Source organism: Ictalurus punctatus, chromosome 3 (assembly GCF_001660625.3).
Source record: "Ictalurus punctatus breed USDA103 chromosome 3, Coco_2.0, whole genome shotgun sequence".
NCBI classification, from domain to species: domain Eukaryota; kingdom Metazoa; phylum Chordata; class Actinopteri; order Siluriformes; family Ictaluridae; genus Ictalurus; species Ictalurus punctatus.
Genome location: NC_030418.2, coordinates 19687067 through 19701177, shown reverse-complemented (window position 1 = coordinate 19701177; position 14111 = coordinate 19687067). Strand labels below are relative to the sequence as shown.

Here is a 14111-nt window from a genome sequence, read left to right as displayed (position 1 = left end):
TGCATCCTAATGCTTCAAGGTACACAGTAGCTGAAGCATTCTTTTGATAATGCAAAATAGTCTGTAATAACACCTCACAGCTGCGTGTATGTATAAAATTATACAGCAATTCAGTCAAGCTGAAGTCACTCCACCTATAGTCCATCCATCTTCTTGGCAGCCATCTGGCCATATTGTTTCAGAATGCAAGAATTGAGGGCCTACCCATCAACACCAGGGGTTCGAACAACAACTGGCTTTGAACTAAAGTGGCTGTTCATTGACTGCCTGTGTTTTTTTCCCCCAGACGACATGAACCCATGCAACTTTGAGCGACATCACAAAAACATGATTAATGGTCCATAACACAGGATATTATGAGGAGCCTGAAACCTATATGACAATAGGTGCTGGGTCACTTGCAATAACTAAACCTTGCTTTGATACTGATGTTACATGGGTATGTCCATCTTTGGAAAATCTCCAGCGCTAGCCTACATCTGCAAAAAAAATCCAGATGTCTGCAAATTCAGCATCTGTTAAGGCACTTTCACAGTCTCTCCTAGGGGGATTTAAAAGCCATATTCCAGGAATTTTAACCAATTTTTCAAATGTCATAATTCACATTATTTGATTGCCAATCTCAAGTAGAACAGTCTAATTAAATCACGTGAGGAAAACATGACCGATCTGATAAAGATGTGACATCTGACATTGCCCATGCTACCTCTCTTGTCATTCGGACAATCACCATATAAGAACAGGACAGAAATAAAAATGAATGAGTGCCTGAAACCAGTGATGTCATCTGCCAGATTTATCCCTGCCAACTTAGATAACTGCACAGGAGCTAGTGTCCTTGAGACAGAGTGCTCACAGAATAAGCCCAATGCATTAGTGTCAAAGCCTTGCAGTAGAAGAGCTAAGGACACTGTTCAAAAGGCAAAGCTAATGTTTCTTTGGAAAGCACTGGGCAACATAGTGAATAAGGAAGCTTATTAAGATAACACTGAGGAGGTCAAAGCCCTGTAAATAAACAACGCCTAATTTGCTCTAACGTCAATTGGCTAGAATGAGCGTTTAAGCGAACACAAGGCTCGTTTGGACTCAGTTGCGCATTCATGTCATAATTTGCATAATGCATCCGAGAGGACCTTTTTTCCCCCCACCACCAATAAGGGGTAATGGAAATGTCGGTCAGTGTTTGGACAGGCTCAGTCGCGGCGCGTGGAATGAATGCGTGTATACCATGTTGCACTCGTAGAGATTTGGACCTGCCCCCCCTTATAAGCCCCCAAGGGGGGTAGCTGAGCCTCGCGGCGTTGTATGAAGTAGATGAAGAGGGGTAGGAGGACGCAGTGCGTTATTGGTGCGCGAGCTCGCGCCGCTCTCTTCTTTCCACCGTCAGGAGAGACTCATTGTTCCTTGACGTCACCGCTGAGCGCGAGCCTGCCGCCGCCGCCGCCGCCGCTGCTGCTCTCAAACACGTCTTTGTTATTCAGGGCTTTCTATCGCACAGAGCCGGCGACTCGCAAAATACGGAACCAGGCATTCCTCCTCCTCTCTCCTCTCCTCTCCTTTTCGAGGAAGCACGGGAGGGAGGGGGCGGTTACGCACGCTAGTTGATTGCTTCTGTAACACGATAATGTTACACCAGAATCAAATTGGTCATCGCTCTAATAGTAATTGCGTCACTTCTTGTTCAGTTCTGTTACACTACGACGTGTCAAAACGGTGAATAGGAATCACATGGTCATGGACAATCAAATGTTTGAGCCTAATCTTTCCACTTTGAAAAGCTGCTTTAATTGCTGATGCATGGCACGCGCCAACCAAACCAAATACACTAACATGATTATTTGGCAAAACAACAACAACAGTATGTAGTATTGTAGCTCTACTACAGTATGAGGCGTGCGCTTTTCTGTTGTTATTGCGCAACCGAATAATAATAATAATAATAATAATAATAACAATAATAATAATTATAATAAGCTGATCTAAAAGGCGCGTTGAATGGACGATTAGAAAAGCAAAAGCAGGAGCGCGGACCTGAGTGAATCCAGCAGGATCAGTGACGCGTCAGTGCGATCAGTGTCCTCATGGCGCGCACTCTGGGACGCGTTTTGTTAGCAACCGCCAAGCATGGCTGTGGTAATAGAATAGCCCGTGTAATTTGACACTTCAACTTGCCGTGCTCTACGCTAGTTGATTCAGGCAGTCGCACTCAGGCGAAAGCCTTGTGCGCCTTTTCTCTACTGTTTTGCAAAGTATAAAGGAGGGGAAAAAAACCCAAAACAATACGCGACGCGACTTGCGCTGAGGCAGGATTTTTCCCGGAGCCGCACTCGGATCAGATCTGAAAGTAAGTTGCGAGCCGTTTTCGCACCTCTCGCTCATGTCCACGAAGCTTTTTTGTGCATTGCATTTGAATGTGTGAGTGTGTATGTGAGAGAAAGCGAGTGTGTGCGCGCGCGCGCGCGTGTGTGTGTAGCCTGCGAAGCTAGCGCCGACCTCAGCTAACAATGGAGCGGAGGCTTAAAGGATCGCTGAAGTGTAGCATTTGAATCGTGGCCGGAATCGGCTTGTGTTTGTCGCCTGGCCAAAAGAAACGCTTTCTCTCTGTCTCTCTGTCTCTCTCTCTCTCTCTCGGATCTGACTCACAGGGCGCGATGTGAAACAACACCTCGGTGATCGGGGGATATTTTCCCTGGCCACTTGGTGTGAACGAGGGACGGGAGTTTGGCTTTTGTGATAATGATATTAGGAGCAATATGCTGTTTCACGTTTCGCTTCGTGTTATTATTATTATTATTATTATTATTATTATTATTATTATTTGCAGATTAGACAGGGACACACTGTCACGCGCTCAGCTGCTGCTTAGCGTCATTACATTAAGCGTTTGTAGTGTTGTAGAAAAAGGTGAGAGCCTCGCCATCCAGGCATGAGTTTTTGTAGTATTGTATACTTCTATCACACTTAAACGATCCCTAAAACTCGAGACCTGACTCGGACACTGTAATAGCGCATTGAAAGCATGTGCATGCAATAAACGTGCTGTTTCTTGCATCGACTCGGTCCCAAGGCGCGCGCCGAGACCACATCATGGTTTTGTCCGCTACAGAAAGCTGATTGAATGCAGGCGAGATGTTGCATGTTTTATACACCGCAGCGATGGCTTTAAACGCCGAGCTGTTTGATGGATCGGCAAGATCAGATCAGATCCGACCCGAGCTGAGTGTGAGCACTGAGGACGAAAGAGTGGCCCCTTCCTCTCTTGTTAGTGCCTTTCTGATGGAATTTTAGGAAACCATGACTTTCACCAGCAAGGCACGAAAGGGCAAGGTTGAGTGTGAGGTGTACTATTGTTAGCCTAAAGCAACTTCATGCGATTCCTGAAGCACAAGAAGTCCTGTCAGACCCAGTTTATATAACTAATAAAACAGCCATCATGTTCAAATGGAATAAAAATGCTGTTGTAATGCACATCATATCATGTAACTACTGAGCAATGTCTGTCTCTGCTGCTTTAGGGTATTATTTTTCATTCAGAGCACTTAAAAAAAAAAAAAAAATTTTTTATATATATATATATATATATATATATATATATATATATATATATATATATATATACATACAAATTTTTCACTCAGAACAATAAACTGTACACTATTAGTGCAGGTACTTTGCTCGTGCCAGACTATAGCCTGGCTATTTCTTAAGCACTGTACAATCTGAAGCAATGTTTACATGACTGTGTGGATACTGATAATGTAAAAGCTTCCCTTTGCCTTTGGTGCAAAGGTGAAAGGTAATTAGTTGTCATATGTATCTTATATTTGTCCTTTTCTCTTCATCCACCGACTCGATGATGTTTGAGTCTATAGTCTATACTTATGTGTTCTTAGGCACAAAAAAAAGTTTTCAAGAGTGGTTCTTGACAGACTGCTTTCAAAATCATTCTCATGCTGTCTGTGTCTGCTTTCTAAACTCCTGTCAAATCTGAAGTGCGCATGTCAGTGAATGTGTGTTTGTGTGTGTGTGTGTGTGTGAGTCAGGAATTGAGAATGTGTATAGAAAAGTTTATATTAGTCACTAGTGCAGACAGTGGCCTCAGGTCGAGGATCAGCTTTACCATGAGGCACATCACTACATCTGCGATTGTGCCATTCACATGTAAAAGAGCTACAGGTTAAAGAGGAGTGGTTGTAGATTACAGATTTGGACTCGAGCTGAAAGAGCATGCCATGTGATAGTGGTTATTAAATAAGATTGTATATAGCATTGGCCTTTTATTGGTTAGGTTTCATTGCTTATCTGAGTGGCACAGTAGTGATGAAAACAAACAGTGTTCAGGGGCTGGTTTTATATATATCAAATAATCGAAAGCTGGAGAGAAGGGTGTTCTCAAAGCATTTGCAGCCAGGGACCCCTTAAACTGAAATAAATTCCATGAAGTACAGATTTTTCTTAATGAACATGATCCAGCAATTCAGACATTTGTGTCCTTAATTCAATGTGTACAGTACAATTTGAACTATTTATTACATCAACAGAACATATTATGTCCCAGTTGAACATATTTACGCCTGTTTGTTTTTGAGTTATTGAGGTTTGGATTAAACCCATTGAATTCAATTGACCAGTCAAATCGGCTAAGAACTATAGAAACTTAATAAAAAACATAATAACTTTGAATTACGTTGTGGTTTCCACCACTGTAACAAAATAAAAAACAAAACCAAAAAACCCCCCAAAAAACTGAGGACCCCTGGGGGTTCCTGGACCCCACTTTGAGAACCACTGTTCTAGACATCTTGTCGGCGGTTTAGATTAGTAATTAGTAATTGCATAGTAATGGCCTAACAAACGTGTAGGCTACCTGAAATGTCCAACCATGGAGCAAAGTCTAGTTTCCCTTAAACAAGTGTGTTTGACAAAAACACAAGAAACACGAACAACGTCAAAGCCTGCTATTTTGATCTGAGCGTTGGATGAAATTACAGTATGTCTGTTACTGATTTATTGTCTAAAAAGGCAGGGCTAAAACATGTTGACCACTTCTTTAACTCGTGTTAAGTGTTATTTTAATGCCTTATTGCCTGTAATCACAAGAGAACTGCTAGTTCTTTAAAACGGCTTGAACACTAATCAGTGTTTTGACAGGTTGACATTTAACTGTTAGTGCACTATTGTGCCGAGTTGTGAAATACTTGGCTCGTGTTTATCCATCGTGGAGTAGGACAGCCTACTCGTCACCAGCTGCACACACCCACTCTCTAACATAAGTCAGACTTTGTATCTGTTTGCGTGTGCTCCACAGGGGATTTGTACAGAAGTTTTCATTCCTATTGACAGGTGAAGTCACGCAGACTCACTTTATAACCCGGTGACCATTTCACACACGTGAGATTTCTAGAACAACGAAGAAGGCCTTTTATTGCCGTGTAATAAATAAATATCATTAAAACAGGAAACTTTTCGAAGTCATTTTTTAAATGTTTTTTTCTTCTTCTTGAGGCTTCTATCACATTAAGTATTTTCACCTTGTAAAGCACAATTCTTATAAACAGCAGTTTTAAATGCATCGGCACCTCTTGATTTCTTTGAATTCCTCTGACAGTTTATTGCTTTTTGCTGAAGCAAAACCAGACAGGAGCTACTTCTTTTCCATTCAGTCCAAAGAGAGTTCACGTCCCCAGAAGAATGTGGTGTTGTCGGCTGCCTCCAGCTGTCAGCCTGACAATATGACCACACAAGCTTTAGTATGTGATGGGCACAGCATTAGCTAGCTTGTGCCACTCTGAGTGCTTCGCCCTCAGATAGAGACTTCCAAACCCATGCTGTCATGGGCTCATGCATGTTTGATTTGACGTTCTTTGAAAAATGAACGCGGAAGATGTCACAGTGAATGTATCCCATTTCTGTCAGCAAAAGAGCAAGAATCTCGAATCCTAAACGACACCCAGCTACTCTCGCTCAATATTTGAGCTTGCAACTAGTGTGGCAAAGTGTTCTGCCGCACTCCAAATTTCACCTGATCACAAGCAATTACCTTTCGTTTGGGGGATAGCTCCCTGCGCTTTCCTCGAACTGCTGTGTGTCTTGCAAATCCGTCCTGAGTAAAACAAACATATTGCGCCCAAACTGTTTCCTTTTGACGACGACAAATTCATTGAGCCATGTTCTCCGTGTCAAGCCGTTTGCCCTGCTGCTCTATTCATGTTCACTTAATAGACAGCTGTGAGTTGGAGATCAGGCACAGGAAAATCAAATGCTGTATTTTAGGCAAGCGCTGTCTTCTGGGAGGATTGATTTAGACTAGCTCTTCAGTTAGAGAGACACAGAGCTGCTAGTGATAGCGTTGTTTATAATGTCGATCGCTCATGATTGCATAATATAATCTCTCATGGAGAAACACTTGACATGTAGGTGTTAAGAAAATAATGCTGGTTAATAAATCTTTTGTGACTGTCCAATTTGATGAGTTATAGCTCCATACTGTGTTACTGAAGTAATATGTTTATAAAAGATGTGCCAAGATCATGTGTGTTGTTTTTATTAATCACCTGAGAAAAAAAAAATATTATGAAAATATACATAAGAAGTGACACACAATAATTAAATGTGGGACTCGTTTAGAGATGGTTGTTGTGATTTGATCACAGTGTCGTCATTAAGAGCTTTATAATCTTAATCTCCAATTTTGTGACTTTTTTTCTCACTTTTTTATTTTATTTTTCAGAGATAACCATTTGAAAAGTTTTGATATTCCAAGTCAAGTTATTATTATTATTATTATTATTATTATTATTATTATTATTTACATTAAAACCATACAGCCACCAGTTCAAAGTTTCATGTGAAAAGCTTAACTACGTGAGGGCAGTGGTGGGCAAATTTGAATGCCCTTCTGTGGGATTAGGGATGGTTGAAAAACCTTTCAGACTTAAGAGAATCTATTTAACGGTGGCATCATCCACCCCGTTAATGTTTAGAAGGAAGATGGAATTGAAAATCTGCCACGATTTTTTCAGCTCTAGAGAAGATCATGTTTGACTATTTTGTAATGTCTTTTTCTACAGGCTTGGTGAAAATAGCACAACACGATCTTTGTTTTTTTTTTTGTTTTGTTTTTTTTGCTTCAAACTTACATTTGCATGTCTTCATTCACACGGTGCTCGAAAAGCAACACCTGCTAAACACACCTCCTTTCATTTAATATATCGGTGTGTGAGGAGATTTCCTCCATCACCAAGAGCGATGGCTGACACACTAGGACAGCGGTCCCAATTACATTCGGCATGGCCTCGAGGGATGCATACTTTTCTCCTCTCTGACAAAGCAAATTAAGCAGAATCTACTAAGAACGTTTGTTATTTTTTTCCATTCATATTTTTGCCCATTCACATCATTAGACCTACCACGACGCTGTGGCATTTTTAGCAAGGTGAACAAAATGAAAGCTGAAAGGAAAAGCAGCCACAAGGTGTCACGTAAACCTGACAAATGAATTCTGGGAAATGAAATTCAGACCACATCCAATACAAAATCATTTCTACTATTACATTAGTGGCTATTAAGCTCCCAAACAAGGAAAGTAAAAGCCTGGTTTATCTGAGAACACAACTCTTGCTGCACAAATGCATTTCATGCATGACAGGTTCAATGCAGAGCTCATGAGGTGACAGCTGTAAGCAACCGAGACACATTCATGGATTCCTGGTGCAGTCTCAACAACAGATAGAACATAATGAATCTAGAGTAGTGTAAATGTGTGTGTGTTTGTGCATATGTGTGTGTATGACCAAATTGACATGTGATTGCAAGCACCACTACTTCCCAGGTAAGTGCAGGATCGTGCAGTTGTTAATAACTGTCCTGTAAGCCTGGCTTTCGGTGCGCAGTTGGTTTCCCTCCCCTCTCCTTCATGCTCCCAGTGCAACTGTACTACTTCACACTCTTATAAGCTCATGTCTTTTCATTTTTCAGCCTGGGCTTTATAGATAAAGAGCCACATTTGGAACCTCAGTGTGAAAATATTATAAAACGGAATGTCTGGCAAAGCAGTTTTTTGCTGAGCTGAAGTGCAGCCGTGGGCTGATCTAATGCCGACTGCATTTTATGATCCTCTGGTTTTCAATGTTTGTTCATGCAAATGAAAAGAAGTGACATATGTGCTTAGCCACATTGAAACAGGTTTTTGTAGATTTTCAGCATTTGAAACCATTTTTTTTTTATGTATTCACCACCAGGCCAGTGTTCCATTGGGCTTGTCCCTCTCATCCCCTCTTAACAGTGGCTCCAGTCTTAACAGTGCATGCTTTCTGTATTCCTTTTCATACGGCAAACAGATACCTGATTGTCACTCGGTGACAGAGGAGAGAGCGACTGTGCCGTGCTCGTCCCCAATATAAATGCAACTGAAAAAACTGTGTTTTTTGAAAAACACAGAGCGCAGTCTGCATAAATCACCACAGATATTCAAATATAAACAGGCTATATCAGAGAGGTAGGAGTGTGTGCAAAACACATATACATTCAATACCAGCGTTTAATGTTAAAATGTAGCCACTGGTTCGCATTAGCAAATTCGCATTCTGTATACTAGTACTCATCAATCAATATGATGACAGTATCGACACAATGCAAGACTTTTCTGATAACAATTAGAAACTGATTAGGTGTTAAATTTGTAAATGCTAGAAATTTCTATATTTTTAGTATAGATGTTCCCTTATTTTCAGGTTGAATATTTTTTTTGTAGGATATTAAATAAAAGTATTAAACTCACTTCTTCACAGAAATATGACTACTTTTACTGCATGCCTAAACATTGTGTATCATTGAAATGTCTGGGTGATATGATGATATCGGTATTATATTTTTAACATATTGCTATATTTTGTCACAATACACTTTTTCTGAGATAGCATGAATATTATGGTATATTTTTTTACAATTAAATTTCTGTAATTTTTTTGGTAATAATTACAAACTGACTACAAGCAGCCAATGTTAAAGTTAAAATTAATCTTAAAATTGTGACGTTAATTTCAATTTTTTTTTTATTGTCAGATTTATAGACTTATGTTGAAATCATTTGAAATAAAACCAAATGTTATTTCTCTTAAATATTAAAAATGAAAATTAAAATATTTTTGTAGCCATTAAATAAAGTATCATCAAGCAGATCATGAAAAAAATGCAACACTTATACATCATGATACATTAAAAAATTATTTTTTTTTTAGTTTTAGCCACATTTGTCAAACAAACACAGGGAGTGGTCTTGGTTTTGTGGTTTTCCTTGTTTAAATGAACAGTGGGGATAGAACCTGTTGCCAAGTGTCAGTGCATACATCTAGGCAATACAGTGTGCTCAGGTACACTAGGGGTGGACCACAGTGCCCTCCGTTAATATTGGCACCCTTGGTGCAATATGAGCAAAAAAAGCGAATTTTTAAAAAATTGTCTTTATTGTTTAACCTTTTGATCTTTTGTTCAAAATACTCACAAAAATACTCTGCTCTCATGGATACCAAACAATTGAAAACACAACACAGGTGTATCCAAAAATATCTTTGTTAAATATTGGTGTGCCACAGTTATTGGCACCAATATGAATTCCTGTGAGAAAAATATATTTGAAGTATATTCCCATTGATATTTTACTCTTTTTTAAAATACATTTTAGTACACCTGGGTGACTAGGAACAGGAAATTATTCAACCATGACTTCCTGTTTCAGAGGGTGTAGGGGAATTAGCCGGAGTAGGGCGAAGCACAGACGCACAAGAGACAGGTTTTAGTCAATACGGGGGTTTTATTTGTCTGTGTGGTAGCTATCGGTAGTGAGGAGGCGAGTGTGTGTGAGTGTGAGGGGTTTGTGGGGGTGTGGCTGGCGTTGTGACATTCTCGAGGGCGTGTCGGGGTTCCCAAGAGGTGTGTGTGGGTTTCCCGTGCCGTCATCCACCGTCGAACGTGATCTCACCTACCGGCGGTCTCGTCTGCACTCGAACCTTCGGGGAGAGAGAGAGAGAGAGAGAGAGAGAGAGAAAAAGAGATTAGCGAGAGGATACCGTCGTGCTAAAGGTCGGAATGCCTCTAAGCTGCTGAAGAGCGCGCATGTAGTCAGTCTCTTAGCCGTCCTCCTCACAGGGGCGGAAGAGCGTCCTTTTATCCTCTTCCGCTGTCGCCTGAGTGGTGGAATTTTTTTGGGACTCCCCAATCGCCGGCCGGTGTAGCGTCGACGGTCCCGCCCCACCGTGACAGTCCTTCCGGCTGATAGTGTGTTTGGCACGAGGCTGTCTGCTTCGTGCCTGCGCGGCAGTCGGGGAAGGAGCGATTTTCTTATCATGCGCACCGACTGTCGGTCCGTCGCGACAAGGGGTATAAATATGAAGTAACACATAGGCCACATTCCCTTAGTTATTCATACTAATGGGTAAGTCCAAGGAATATAGCTGTGATGTGCAGCAAAAGGTTGTTGAGCTTCACAAAATGGGAAGTGGCTAAAAGAAAATAGCACAAGCATTGAAAACGCCCATTTTCACCATCAGGGCAATAATTAAGAAGTTCCAGACAACTGGAAATGTTATGAATCAACCTGGAATTGGACGTGTGTCTATATTGTCTCTGTGAAGAGGATGGTTTGAGTGGCCAAAAAATCTCCAAGGATCACAGCTGGAGAATTGCAGAAGTTAGTTGTGTCTTGAGGTCAGAAAGTCTCTAAAACTACAATCCAAAGTCACCTACATCTTACACAAGTTGTTTGGAAGGGTTTCAAGAAAAAAGCCTCTACTCTCATCCAAAAACAAACTCGATCAGGTTGTATGGTCAGATGAAACCAAAATAGAGCTTTTTGGTGATAAACCACCAGAGGTGGTTTTGGTGCACACAGAGAGGTAGCCATATGGAAACGTACCTCATGCCTACGGTTAAATATGGTGGTGGCTCTTTAATGTTTTGGAGCTGTTTTTCTGCCAGAGGACCTGGACATTTTGTTAGGATACATGGCATCATGGACCATCAAATATCAACAGATATTAAATGAAAACCTGACTGCCTCTGCCAGAAAGCTTAAAATGGGCCGTGGTTGAATCTTCCAGCAAGACAATGATCCAAAAAAAAAAAAAAAAAATTCACGATTCTCAAAGGCATTTCTATGCTAGACATATATGTGTATATGTCTATATTTTTGTCATATAGCCCACCCCTAGTGTACACTAGCACACTGTATTGCCTAAATGTGTGCACTGACACTTGGCAACAGTTTCGATGTGTTGAAAAGGATCTATCCTGACTGTTCATTTAAACAACGAAAACCACAAAACCAAGACCACTCCCTGTGTTTGTTTGACAGGTGTGGCTAAAACTAAAATGGTGACTAGGCCTAGGCTGCGCAAGAAGGATACACTTTATTCTCCATAGCTGGGGTATCTGCAAAGCACCAGCATGGCTTTGTTCTTTTTTGTGTTTTTTTATCCCAGCCAAGCAGGAACACACCTGATGCAGCTCATCAGTTGTTTGAAGGCCGAGACCAATTGATTAAACAAGGTGTGACTACTGCTTTAGTTTTAATGACAACCTTCAGCCACACCGGCTCTTTGCAGATAAAATTGCACACTACTGAGTACATTCAATGCCATAGAGTGATATAAGCATGTTTAGTGCTCTATATAGTGTACTTTATAGTACTGTGCACTCATGGCACACTTTATTAGGAACACCTGTAGAATTACCACAACATGTTGAGCCTTGGCGGATGGGTTACAACAGCAAAAGATCACATCGGGTTCCACTTCTGTCAGCCAAGAACAGAAGGCTGAGGCTACAGTGGGCACAGGCTGAGCAAAACTGGACAGTTGAATACTGGAAAAACAGCCTGCTCTGATTAATCTTCATTTCTGTTGAGGCACACAGATGGCAGGGTCAGAATTTGGTGCAAACAGCATGAATCTATGGACCAGACCTGCCTTGTGTCAACAATCCAGGCTGGTGGAGGTGGTGTAATGGTGTGAGGAATGTTTTCTTGGCACACTTTGGGCCTGTTAATACAGATGAATTTTCGCTTGAATACCACAGCCTATTTGAGTATTGTTGTTGTCCATGTGCATCCCTTCATGACCACAATTTACCCATCATCTAATGACTACTTCCAGCATAATAATACATCATGTCACAAACCAGAGGTCATCTCAAACTGGTTTCATGAGCATGACAGTGAGTTCACTGTTCTTCAGAGGCCTTCCCAGTCACCTGATCTGAATCCAATAGAACATCTTTGGGCTGTGGTATGAACATGCACCTGAAAAATCTAGAGAAACTGCACGATGCAATCATGTCAACATGGACCAGAAACTGAAAGGAATATTTCCATTTTCAAAAATTTTGTACTGCAAAGAATTGAGGCTGTTTAAAGAGCAAGGGCCCTACCCAGTATTAGTATAGTGTTCCTAATAAAGTGTTTGGTTAGTGTGTACTGCCACACAAGTAAGGTGTTAATAGATGTGAATGTGGATATAAAATGTTCAGCGACACAGTATAAGGTACCTTACAGCTCAGATGACAGGAGGGAGTGGTTTGAGGAGAAAGAAATTTTAGTAATGACATAGTTATAAATGCCACCACAGTTACATCCTGTTCAGAATATGGAACTACACTGTGGGAAGGATGAGCAGCAACAAAAATATGTGTTGGAGTAGCTCCATTAGATCATTTAAAAATTGTTCTGAAAGCATGTCAAAGCACTGTGAAGAGATCACCAAGGATAGAAGAAGACCTTCAGAATACTGAGAAACCTTTTTTTGATTATGCTTTTTTATTTACCCAGCTGAAAAATCCAGCTTAGTCTGACCAGCTAGCAAAACACAGGCTGAGCTACTCGAACTGCCAGATCTTCTTTACTAGTTGGTTAATGCAAGTAAAAACGAAACAGTTTCTGAATTACCACTATGACTGATACATGATGGAAACGAAAATCTAAATAAGAAAATAACACAAACATTTAACAAGACAATTAGAAAATCTAAATTGTTTGCTGAGAAAGCTTGAGAATAATGTACCAGTAGATAAAGATGGTCTACCAGTTTGAGCAGCTCACTGATTAGCAGCTGGATCAGACTAAGCTGGATCGGGATACAATTAGGTTTGGTAGGGGTGGTTATTAAAAGAAAGCCTTAGTACAGTTTTTTTATCAGCGCTTTTCCACCAACAAGATGCCATTGCTTGCTTTGGTGTCTCAGCCAACACTAAAACGCTACTCGCCTGGAACCAAGAATCATAAAGAGGCAAATCAAGTACTTTCATGGCAGCCATTAAAATAAAATTTTAGCAGTGGATAAAGCTTTGAAGATGGCTGATAACATTGAATATTGCAACTATGAATCAGTGTTCAAAGAAGGAAACAAACCGTTTTATTGTCCTTTGTAATTAAATAGGAGCTGCAATGCTAAGACTAATGCTAACAAAGCTCCTTCGGCGCATGTACACGTTCAGAACACGCAGGTTCATGGAATAAAAACATGTCCTTTCATGTAATCATTGTCTATTGTGATATCCTTGTGGTGATTGTGTAATAGTTTGGCATTTAAATGTCTTAAAAAGTTTTGCTGACTCTGTGTACCAGCACCTTGTAAGTGCATGAGTGTATTTCAGGACATTAATGTTTGAAAAAGTTTCAAACAGTCATAGTGAGCAGAAGTGCTGTAATTACCCTTGCTGTGGGTTAAAAATAATGTGTTGTGACTCAAAAAGTATTTGTTTTAAGCGTTCTTTTTAATGAACTTGAAACATTTAGATAATGATCTTTATAGTATAAACATTCTCTTTGCTATTATATTTGCAAGAATGGTTACTACTATTGGTGTTTCAACCCCATGCTGTTGTATTCCTCAGTGAGCTTTGGAAAGTGTGTGGACGCATTTATTCAGGCTTTCGCTCTCAAATCAAGGCTGAATCGAGAAGCTTTGCCAGTTGTGTTGGTGTGAGTGAGCCGATGGCATGGCATGTGTGTGTGTATGTGTGTTAGGTGCGTGTATTGACTTTGCATCTGTAGTAAGTGGTCACCAGGGACATGTGGCACATGCCAGCTCGAATTTACACTGTGGCCGACGGATGAGAAA

General features: G+C 40.6%; 1 protein-coding gene across 8 annotated transcripts in view; it reads left to right on the top strand.

Annotated features, from left to right (window-relative positions):
* Positions 1-2068: 2068 nt before the first annotated feature.
* The window catches only part of zmiz1a (zinc finger, MIZ-type containing 1a), a 125339-nt gene continuing 113296 nt past the window's right edge, over positions 2069-14111 (top strand). For 3 of the 8 annotated variants that reach the window (XM_047154145.2, XM_047154144.2, XM_047154147.2), the window contains exon 1: positions 2069-2344. The gene's annotated coding sequence lies outside the window, so the exon portion shown is untranslated. The remainder of the gene's footprint in view (positions 2345-14111) is intronic. The other 5 variants (XM_047154143.2, XM_047154142.2, XM_017464285.3 and 2 more) reach the window with 3 other exon arrangements.